Here is an 11,770-nt window from a genome sequence, read left to right as displayed (position 1 = left end):
ATAGCCTTTAATGAAGTGATTACGAAGCAGCCTGCTGTCTAGCCTTATAAGCTATACACATATTCACGTTCTTTATGAAATGCTATTATACATTTTCAAGCTATTTAAAAGAACATATTAAATGTAGCCCAATGAAATGAATTAACTAGTTTATTTATTTGGCATAAAGAGCAAAAAAACATGTTTTGAATTTGAAATAAATATTAACACAGGCCTAATTAATGAATCATTATACTGGTTGTATGTATAGGCTAATTGGACTAATCTTTAATAATCAAAATCAAAAGAATATCGGAAAAAAACCGTTTGAGTCATTTTACTATCGAGTATATGGGCTAATAGACCTTGTTACATGTGTACCATGGCTTAGTTGGGGTGAGGAAGCCCTGTCTAAAGATTCAAACCGGAACCTTTTTGTGATGGGAGGGGTTCCATTTTTAACCTTTTTAATAATATATTGTAGCGTTGGCAGCCTATCAAATTGGAGGCGTTGCTTCAGATAGTTATTTCTGGCCACCAATTAGCATAAATGTCATTCCTGTTCATCATGTTATGTTTGTATACTGCAAAGTAAAATGTTGATTGAATATTTATGCATATTACATGTTCTAATATAGTATTATCTTTGCTGGTACATACAGTAATAAAGTGGTATCTATTCCAATTTTGGTATTTGCAGACAGTAGGCTCTACACCACTGTTAGCCTCATTGAAGCTACAAAACTGTCATCATTCAACCTTAACATTTGATGACAATACAACAGAACAGATGAACAGGAATGACATCTACTCTGACGGGTGGCAAAAAAACTATATGGATGATGGATGATGGATAATGGAGCATGATGGAGCACCTTACCATAAGGCAAAGTGATAACTAAGTGGCTCGGGGAACAAAACAACGATATTTTGGGTCCATGGCCAGGAAACTCCCCAGACCTTAATCCCATTGAGAACTTGTGGTCAATCCTCAAGAGCTGGGTGGACAAACAAAAACCCACAAATTCTGACAAACTCCAAGCATTGATTATGCAAGAATGGGCTGCCATCAGTCAGGATGTGGCCCAAAAGTTAATTGACAGCATGCCAGGGCGAATTGCAGAGGTCTTGAAAAAGAAGGGTCAACACTGCAAATATTGACTCTTTGCATCAACTTCATGTAATTGTCAATAAAAGCCTTTGACATTTATGAAATGCTTATAATTATACTTCACTATTCCACAGTAACATCTGACAAAAATATCTAAAGACACTGAAGCAGCAAACTTTGTGGAAATTAATATTTGTGTCATTCTCAAAACTTTTGGCCATGACTGTAGAATCGGGTTCTACCTGGAACCAAAAAGGGTTCTCCTATCGGGACAGCCAAAGAACCCTTTTAGAACCCTTTTTTCTACGAGTGTAGGCCTTTGGTCTGTGAGGAAAAACATATTTCCAATCCCGCTACAGCTCACGTTGTACTTATTTAAGGCATGGTAGAAGTGTGAGTCCCTTGTTAACTCGGCCAAGAGCTATGCACAGTGGTGGAAAAAGTAGTCAATTGTCATAGTAAAGATACCTTAATAGAAAATTATTCAAGTAAAAGTGAAAGTCACCCAGTAAAATACTACTTCAGGAAAAGTCTAAAAGTATTTGGTTTAAAATGTACTTAAGTATCAAAAGTAAAAGTATTAACCATTTCAAATTCCGTATATAAAGCAAACCAGATGGCACCATTTTCTTGTTTTTATTTTAATTTACAGGATATCCAGCGGCACACTCCAACACTCAGACATCATTTACAAACGAAGCATTTGTGTTTAGTTAGTCCACCAGATCAGAGGCAGTAGGGATGACCAGGGATGTTCTCTTGATAAATGTGTGAATTGGACCATTTCCATGTGAAATTGTAACGAGTACTTTTGGGTGTCAGGGAAAATGTATGGAGTAAAAAGTACATTATTTTGTTTAGGAATGTAGTGAAGTAAAAATAAAAGTTGGAAAAAATATTTATAGTAAAGTACAGATACCCCCAAAAACTACTTAAGTAGTACTTTAACATATTTTTACATAAGTACTTTACTCCACTGGCTATGCATGAACCAAAGCACACTCTGTGAGAACACTTCCAGGAGGATTAGGCCAGAGCTCTTGGGACGAGGGGAGTCCCTCCAGAATAGAAGAGGAATGGAGCAGCACAACCATTTCTAATTCTGTCTCAATAGTAGACCTCTTCACTCTATTCTCACATCTGCATGAACGACTAAGCTTTTTAGGAGCATTGGGTTACTCTGTGCAAAATGGATGTGCCGACACTTGTGCTGTACAATGACGTAATCCATAGATAATTCCATGGGACCTTGAATTGCCGTCTGTAGCAGCACTTGACTTTAGCGTCACACAACTCAAGTGATTACCTTTACACTCCACATTGTCACCAAAAGCACATAACCCTTCAACTTCCTATTTCTGTGCCTGGCGTTGATTTGCATAATGATAATGTGTCAATAACATATCAAAACATATCAGATAAGGGTTTCTTTGATTTTATATTTAGTTTTGGATGATGGATTGCCCTGGCACATGTAGCCTATATTGGTGATGCTACTACTACTACTACTACTACTACTACTACTACTACTACTACTACCAGCCTACTACTACTAGAGCTACTACTACTAATGATAGCTGTTATTATTAATATTATTAGCTTATTATATTTTCATAGTGCCTGGCAATAAGCTGTAAAATGAACCTAGAAAACTTTCTGATATACTTTCCCTGTAGAAATATGAACAAAGTATGACCCATCCAGTATTTGACCCTGTGCAGTTTGTATGCAACTGTGGTCTGCCAGACAATGGTGTGTGTATATTTATCAATCTGTCAGACACGCATTGCAAAATGATGAGTCCTGTGACATATAACTATAATTAAGCAGTAAATGCAGTAATTACGTAGCGACTGGGAGGTAAGTGCTACTCTGGAGGTGAAACAGTGTGTCCCAAATGGAACCATATTCCTTTTATAGTGCACTACTTTTGATCAGAGCCCTATGGGAACCTTATGGGCCCTGGTCAAAAGTAGTGCACTATATAGGGAATAGGGTTCCATTTGGGACAGAGCCAGTGCATTCATCTCCTCTCCTGTGTTAATAGATGGAGGATTTAGCCCATTTGGTGTGGTGGCTAGTACCAGCCCTGCTGTTGCCTGACTTCAGGTGGTGGTTGTGACCCCATGAAGTATATAGGTATTGGCAATAACAGAGCTAGTCATACACACTCCAGAAGTAGACTACTTAACAGGCTGCACCCCATAGTCTGTGTGTGTGTGTGTGTGTGTGTGTGTGTGTGTGTGTGTGTGTGTGTGTGTGTGTGTGTGTGTGTGTGTGTGTGTGTGTGTGTGTGTGTGTGTGTGTGTGTGTGTGCGTGTGTGTGCGCGTGTGTGTCTACATATATTGCACTGTTGTCAGGGTTAGGTAGGTTACTTTCTAAATGTTATCCGTTACAGTTACTAGTTACCTGTCCAAAATTGTAATCAGTAACGTAACTTTTGGAGTACAGTAATCTGATTACTTTCACCTTAAGAGGCATTAGAAGAAGACAAAAAATATCCATGAAACACATTTGGTGTGTCATCATAGTGGTCTCTGACTTGTGCTCAGACTTGCTCAACTGGAACAAACTTGAACTTGCACCTTTTTCAATGCTCAGATATACAGTATGTCATTGAGAAAAGAAAAAGGTGTCATAACGTATCTTTTTTTCACAAACTTCCTTACTTAATTTAAAAGTAATCCAATAAGTAATCTCGTTTTTGAAACATATTTGTAATGTGATTACATTTTCTTTTGCTGGTAACATAACTGATTACAGTTTCAGTTTTTGTAATTAGTTGGTCCCCTACCCTGACTGCGGTCATGCCTGGTCATGCCTGGGGTTCTGGCATTAATACACTTTTAGAAAAAAGGGTTTCAAAAGTGTTCTTTGTGGAGGAATAGGATTCTACCAAGAACTATTTTGATCTGAAAAACCCTTTTTTGAAGGATTCTTTGTAAGGTAAAGGGTTCTACATAGAACCTTTAACATCCGAGTAACTATTTTTGGGAGAAAGGTTTCATTGACGATTCTTTGGAAGGCAAGAGGGATTCTTTTGAAGGCAATACAGGTTATTTGGAAGGGAAGAAGGGTTCTACACAGAACCATATATCATATTTCCCAGCATGCTCTATTGCAGGGTGATTTAAATACTTGTTTGTTTTAATATTTGTTTTTGCATGTACATTGATTGGTTGATAAATGTTATGCTACACAAAGATAAATAACATACATTTTTCGAAACTAATTCAATCTGTTAGTAGGTGGACTTATTGCACCCGTTACTGGGATGGTTTTTCCAGTTTAAATTATTGAGGTAGTCTCAGGAATCAACTTTCCCTACCCTGGCAGTCATTTGGAATGCAGGTTGCGGGTCATAAAAAAAAAAGCAATAACATAATTTTGCAAGCCAGAATAATGTGATTTGCAGACCACTGTGTTTGGGGTTAACTTCAAAGGAAGGCCTTATGATGTATGCAATTTTTGTCATAAAGAATTACATTTTAAAGGTTAATAAGGCTGGTGGAACCATTCATAGACAGTTCTAGGAAGAATCATCCTACGACAAAATAGTTCTCGGTAGAACCATTCATAGAGGGTTCTAGGCAGAACCCTTCATAGAGGTTTCTAGGTAGACCCATATACAGTACCAAGGGGTTCTATGAAGAACCCTACATAGAGGGTTCTCAGAAATAAATTCATTAGGCCCTAATCTATGGTTTTCACATGACTGGGCAGGGGTGCAGTCATGGGTGGGCCCACTGACTGGGGAGCCAGGCCCAGCCAATCAGAATGAGTTTTTCCCCACAAAAGGGCTTTATTACAGACAGAAATACTCCTGAGCCCCCCTCTCTCGGATGTGGAGGTCCTGGACTGGTGTGGTTACACGTGGTCTGTGATTGTGAGGCCGGTTGGACATACTGCAGAATTGTCTAAAACGACATTGATGGCGGCTTATGGTAAAGAAATTAACATTCAATTATCTCGCAACAGCTCTGGTCGACATTCCTGCAGTCAGCATGGCAATTGCAGTGGCCTTTTATTGTCCCCAGCACAAGGTGCACTTGTGTAACAATCATGCTGTTTAATCATATTCTAATTGATATGCCACACCTGTCAGGTGGATGGATTATCTTGACAAAGGATCAAATGCTCACTAACAGGGATGTAAACACATTTGTGCAAAACATTTGAGAGAAGCTTTTTGTCCGTGTGGAACATTTCTGGGATCTTTTATTTCAGCTCATGAAACATGGGAGCAACACTTTACATGTTTATATTTTTGTTCACTGTAGTAAGGAACTCCCCTCACCTGGTGTCTAGTTCTTAATTGAAAGGAAAAAACAAATACCTGCAGACACTCGGCCCTCCGTGGAAGAAGTTTGACCCCCCTGCCCTATGGGGACAAACCAAAGAACGCTATATGGTTCTATTTAGCACCTTTTTTGTAAGAGTGTAGATCTGATGTACTGTATCAAACAGTTCTCTCACCGTAGGGTCAAATAATCAAAACATTGAGGCCAATCACAGCTCATAGCATTAATTCTAAGTTTTGTTTCCGTTATGTGAGGACCAGAGAGGAGGTGCATAGTCAAGATTCTGTAAAATCAATCATGGTCGTGCGATTGACACTGGGTAGCTTTGCTGGCGTTAGCTGGCCTAAAGCTAACTCAGAACAGAGTCACTCAAAGAAAGAAAGAAAGAAAGAGACAAGAATGTTTACTTCATAGGGTTTCTTTATGGATATCCCCTTCAAAATGATGCTAGCGCAGAGTGTCATTCACCTGTTTGCTCTGTTAATAGTCACTGGAGTCCCTTGAAGTGTGTTGAAAACGGCGATGTCACAATTTCCAATGGGCTCTGAAGTTACTGTTGTTTTGATTACACAGGGCTTGGAGATTTGCAACACAAACAGGTCTGGTACGTAGATCATCTCAAGAAAAGACAAGCATCCTTTTTCACTTTTTTCAAACTTCCTTCGTCTCCCTGGCTTTGCTACGATCCAAATCAGACTTCCAATGTTTTTATCAGAACAGAAACCCAATGCAACTAAGAGGCAAACTACCAGATATACAGACAGTAACACCACCAGCTCTGTGAAGTTGCCACCCCATATCCTATATGTTCCCCAACTCTGAATACACTATGTGCATCAGCATCTCTACTATATGGTAATATAAACTGAATGGGAGTCATAGGTCTGTTTTGTATTCAGGCACACTTATAGCAACAGTACAGTATGCTGTAATATGGGCGGCCTCCCACAGAGGATTAAAACCATTATTTCATCAACAGAGTTTGGTATGGGGGGAATACAGAACTGGGACATCTCATTCCTAGTCAGCTACGGGATACAGGACATTTATGCTGATATTGGTTGCACAAAAACGAGGTAGTTTTTCATCTTCTGGATGGACTGATGGCTTTACCACACTCTTGATATGTTTTATTTACCCGCGCGCCAACATCTGGTTTGTAACTTCTTGCATGGCACACAGTGCACCGGAATTGGCTGCTGCTCTGTGGGCTCTGATATTTATGGTAGAGGCTTATAGTGCTCGACTGTGTTTGGGATAGCATTGCCCAGCTCCATCCTACTTAGATCCCTACTACCCCCCACCCCACCTCTCCACACACATCCTCCAGTCCCCACTCCACCTAAAAAGAGGAAAGTGTCCCCTACTCTTTCCCTCTCTCTTTCTATCTTTGGCTTTGTCACTGAAGTGGTATCTTTGGCTCTGTCACTTTGCTTGTAATTCGGCCCCTGGTTGAACACAACACCAAATTCCCTGTTTCTATGCGTCTAGGGACTACTGTCTCTCACTCCCCACTCCCCTCTCTTTCTCTCTCTCTCACTTTACCTTGCCCCCCATCCCCTCCTCCATTTCTCAGTCTACCTACCACTTTCCTCCTCCCCTCCATCCGTCTCTCCTTCAACTCTCCATTTTCAGAGCCTGCTGCAGTGGGAAAATGAGTTCCCAGTAGCTCTGTGTAGCTCTGCAGATTCTCATCATGTTGTTTTCTATGTGAACAGACTGACACCCACTCTGAACCCACTCTGAACATGGGAGGGAAACAACTCAGGCCCTGAGAACTGTCAGAGGTGCTTAAAGGAGGGCAGTCAGGCTCTGGTGTTGTGCTAGAAGTCTGATATGTGTCTCAGGACTATTGACAGGAGATCTGAGAATGAGACAGAGGCATCCAGCCAGGGAGATCCAGCCCGAGGCTCGCCTCTGCCTATAGGTCATTTGTATTCTCTGAGACACCAATATTTATTATGTCAACATTACCGTTCCCAAAAATACATTTTGAAGTTTTTGGGGGACAAACACGGAGACAAAGTGAGCGGCCTGCACTGCCACAGGTCCGTGCAGCTCTGGGAAGGACGGCTGGCCGCGGGGGAGCCGCCAGCACATGAGTAATTTCACTTCAGCAGCCCTGAAAAGGTGAGCAGGCTGGGGCCTCATTGTGAATCGTCACACAAGAACGATGGACTGTCAAAAGAGAAACAAAAAGGAGGGAGAAATGATTAAAAAGCCTTCAGAGCCTGCTCAGTGAAACAAAGGCATGCCATCACAGAGAGCAAACATTCAGGAAAAGGGACAATCAAGAAGAGACACAGGTGGAAACCTGCAAAGGGCCGTGCGGACAGGATAAATCAGTGCGTTAGAAGTTCTCCTCTCACAATAATACATGTGAAAACAAACATTTCTGTTTTCAGTCAATGAAGACAGCCAGACCGATGGCCAACATTTACCTCGTTAGTAAGTAGGACACAGGTTTGGAGGTTGCCCAGTATTCCTTAAAAAGCCTTAGGGGTCATTTTTGGCAGAAGAAATGTAAAACATGGTAAATGTGTTTTGTTCTGTGGACCCAATGCTCAGGGCAGTTTACGTCATTCAAGAAATGAAATGATGTATGAATAGTATAGCTGTAAATCATTTCCATATGCATAAGTGAAATATAACCCATTATGTTCATGAATTACATGTTGTACAAAGAACACGTGTTCATACTTTTTCTTGACAAACATAGCCTATTGTGTTCGATAGGTACAACAGCCTATTGTAATGTTGTAATAACCTATGATAATATCCTGGATCTCCAGGTCACAGAGTTGAAACCACCCAACTTATTCATAATTTATCTCAAAGGAGTGTTCATTCATCAAAACAAGTGAAATGTACATAGGTTACCCAACGGAAGTGGCATATTCTTGGCTTATTCAACACTTTCGCATTACATGAATCATTAATTACAAAACAGTGTTTATTTACAGACCCGAATGAAACCTCACCATGTATTTGATCAGTGACACCAGCCATGTTTGTCCACTAACAATAAATCAATGGCATTTTGAATTTTCTAACACAATGCTTCTCATTGTGTCCGGCATGACGTTAGTCGGAGCCAATGGTAATGTATTATGTCCAAACAAGTCATCCATGGTTGTGTCCCAAATGGCAACCTATTCCCACCCTATAGCCCTATGCACCCTTGTCAAAAGTAGTGCACTATATAGGGAACAGGGTGCCATTTGCGAAGCAAACAACGTGTTTTTCAGAAGGACAGGTAAAACCTCACATTCCTGCCCTTTTCCAAGTGAAAGGTATTCAGGAAAAGACGTCGGCCAGAAGACAATTTACAGCCCGGCCTGGGAATTCCACATGTTCCAGAACTGGGAATGAGAGTGGAAAAGCCAGAGCAATGAACAACCATGGCATTTTTATCTTGATTGTCAGATAAAATAGTATCTGCACCCATAAAGCTGTTCATAAGAGTCTTTAGCAGGAGGCACTTTACCTCCTTTTGCTTTCTGGCCTCTGATAAAAATCACCCAAACACGGCATCATTAAGAGGGCCAATAAAAGCACACAGAGACATGGCGCCTGGGAATGAGCCACTCTCTTCTTTCTCTTCCTTTCCCTCTTTTCCATTCTCTCCATACTTATTCTTACTCTCTCTCCCCTTTCTTTCCCAGGGCACCATGGCAGCCAGGTCAGGCACACACCTAGCAGGCCAGACCAGGCCAAAGTGAGAGGGGCTGGGAGGGGGGGGACCTCTGTGACTCTGGTTAGCCTCACTGGGAAAAGGTCAGAGCTGTTTCCCACCACAACACACGCACAGGGAGACAGGCAACTCCACAGCTCCATATATGGCCCCAGGTTCAGCTCCTTTCATGGGTCAGGGAGTACCACATTGATGTCGTCTTCGTAGTGCCCCCTCTTAAAAATGATAAACGAAATAATTCAAAATATTTAGTTAAAGTGAAAACATTGTAACTCTACCCTAGTGATAAAGCAGGTGTGGGTGGCTATTGTTAGACTGCTGTGATATATGCTGTGACTAGAGATGGGCAGTATTTATGTTACATGTATTTGAAACAAGTATTTCAATTACTTTGGAGTATTTTGTCATTTGTATTTCACCGGCCTAAACTACATCCAATATATTTGGTAACAAGATACCTTCGAGATCTGTAATTGTATTTAATTTAATTTTGATAATGCTTTTCCATAACACTATTTTATAGCGGTTCACAATTGTGTGGCCCCCTTTCCCCCTGCGTTGTTATCAGAAGTCTTATGGCACTATGGTTAGATAAGTGTCTGCTAAATGAGCAAAATGTAAATATAAAAATGAACACTTGCAAAGCATGCTAAGTATTATCCGAATGAGCTCCACCCCAAAACAAGGCCAATAATAATACCCAGTGTGCTTTGCAATTGTTAATTTTCACAAATATAGATTGGTCATTTATCAGACACTCTTATCCAGAGCAACGTACAGTTAGTGCATTCAACTAAGGTAAATGAACAATCACAAATCACAGTCATTGCAAGTAAAATGTTTTTTTTGTTAATGTTACTGAGTATGTTGTTTTAGTGAAGATGGGTACTTGCAAATGTAATTTGATAAAATACAGGTACATTGATGTATTTGGTCATTTCTAAATACAATGCTTTGCAAATGTACTTGGTAATTTATTTTGATTTATTCCAGCAAGCGCATTTGGTTCCTTGAAGGTTGTGGGAATGTATGTTTTTGGTTTCCCACTGGTTTTGGGAACGAACGGTAAAACTGAACATGAAAATTTCCCCTGTTCTGGGAATGTTTATTTTTAAGTAGCAGAGAGGTTCTAAGAACATTTTACTTTGGTTCCTTGAAAGTTTTCCTGGGAGGTTTTATTAACGTTCTGAGAATGGAAAATAATAGGTTATTCTGAGGTTTTTGAATAACTTCCTTAAAACCTTCAGTAAATGTCTCAATACGACTTGTAATAACAGTGCTAACTTATTTTGGGTTAACTAGTTCGAAATCCAAGCACTGATAGGACACATTAGGCAACAATCATGCAAACACATTTCTTGTGACATGCCATTAGTGAGATTTGAACACATGATGTTCAGGTCCCTGCCCCACCAGGATGGAGCCAACATGCCCTGCTTTTTTACACCTACAAAGCTGTTCATTTTAGTCTATTCAAACAGACCCCATTTCAAAGGAGAAAAGCACTCAGTAGGATCAGGTGTGGCCAACACGCCTGAACACACTAAACAAGATCAAGGATAGAGTTTTGTTGATTCTTAGAATGTTCTCTGAACATTACTAAAGTTTTCTTAACGTTCTCAAAACAATTTGAGAACATGACTTTAAATCGAACCACGAGGAAACGTTATGCTAAAGTGCTGAAAATCCCACAGAAGAACATCATTAAGAAACATTCTTTGAACTATTTGAGAACATTCCCAATGTCAAACCAGTTAGAAAAAGTTCCTAGAACATTACCAAAATTGAAATGAAATGTAACCATGTTTGAACTTGTAGGAAATGTTCTATTAAAGTAATGAAATACAAGGAAAACATTTTGTTGGGGTCAAATCCTAAAAGTCCTGAAAATATTCCAAAGCCAAGAAACTATCCTGCATCATTCCCAGAAAGTTGTGGAAAAGGTTGTATGCAAAATAACAATAGGACAACCACACTCTCACCAAGCTCTAAGAAACATGTGATTCTCAGAACGTTATGCACTAGCTGGGATTGGTCTTTATGGAGTATATTGTGTAAGAAGATACATAACAAGATACATTTTGCCCATCTTTGGGTGTGAAGTTGTGCTGATATAGTTTCTCTGAGCTGTCCTGAAATACCATAGTTGGCTTCGCTCTGACGGCTGTGCATGTGTGGGTGGGGGGGCAGTGCTTTCTTAGGTAAGGTGCCCAAACACGGCAGCTTGTTCACCTGCGTAGTTGTCGCTTTTGTCTTGCCCGTCCGTGAGAAACAAAAGACAGAGAGCATTAGCGCTGTGTGTTTCTTTGACTTTGTGTGTTTGTCTTTGTGTGTCTGTGTATTTGTTACTAGGCGTGTTTGTGTTCACGTGCAAACGTGTGTGACTAATTTGTTTTCAGGAGTTGCAGACAATACACACAGCAGATGAGTGGACTTCGGCTGTCCTCATAGGCGAACCCTTCCGGGTTCCATGTAAAACCCTCCCAACCCCCCCCAACCAAAAATTGTTATTCTAAGGGTTTTCCTATGGGGACAGCCGAAGAACCCTTTAAGCCAGCCAGACTTATTGGCCACCTGGACTATTGTTTTACACTGCTGCTGCTCACTGTTTATTATCTATGCATAGTCACTTTACAAATGACCTCGACTAACCTGTACCCTCGCACATTGACTCGGTACCGGTA

The sequence above is a fragment of the Salmo salar genome, chromosome ssa10 (genome assembly GCF_905237065.1).
Source record: "Salmo salar chromosome ssa10, Ssal_v3.1, whole genome shotgun sequence".
Lineage (NCBI taxonomy): Eukaryota > Metazoa > Chordata > Actinopteri > Salmoniformes > Salmonidae > Salmo > Salmo salar.
This window is presented reverse-complemented; position numbering follows the sequence as displayed.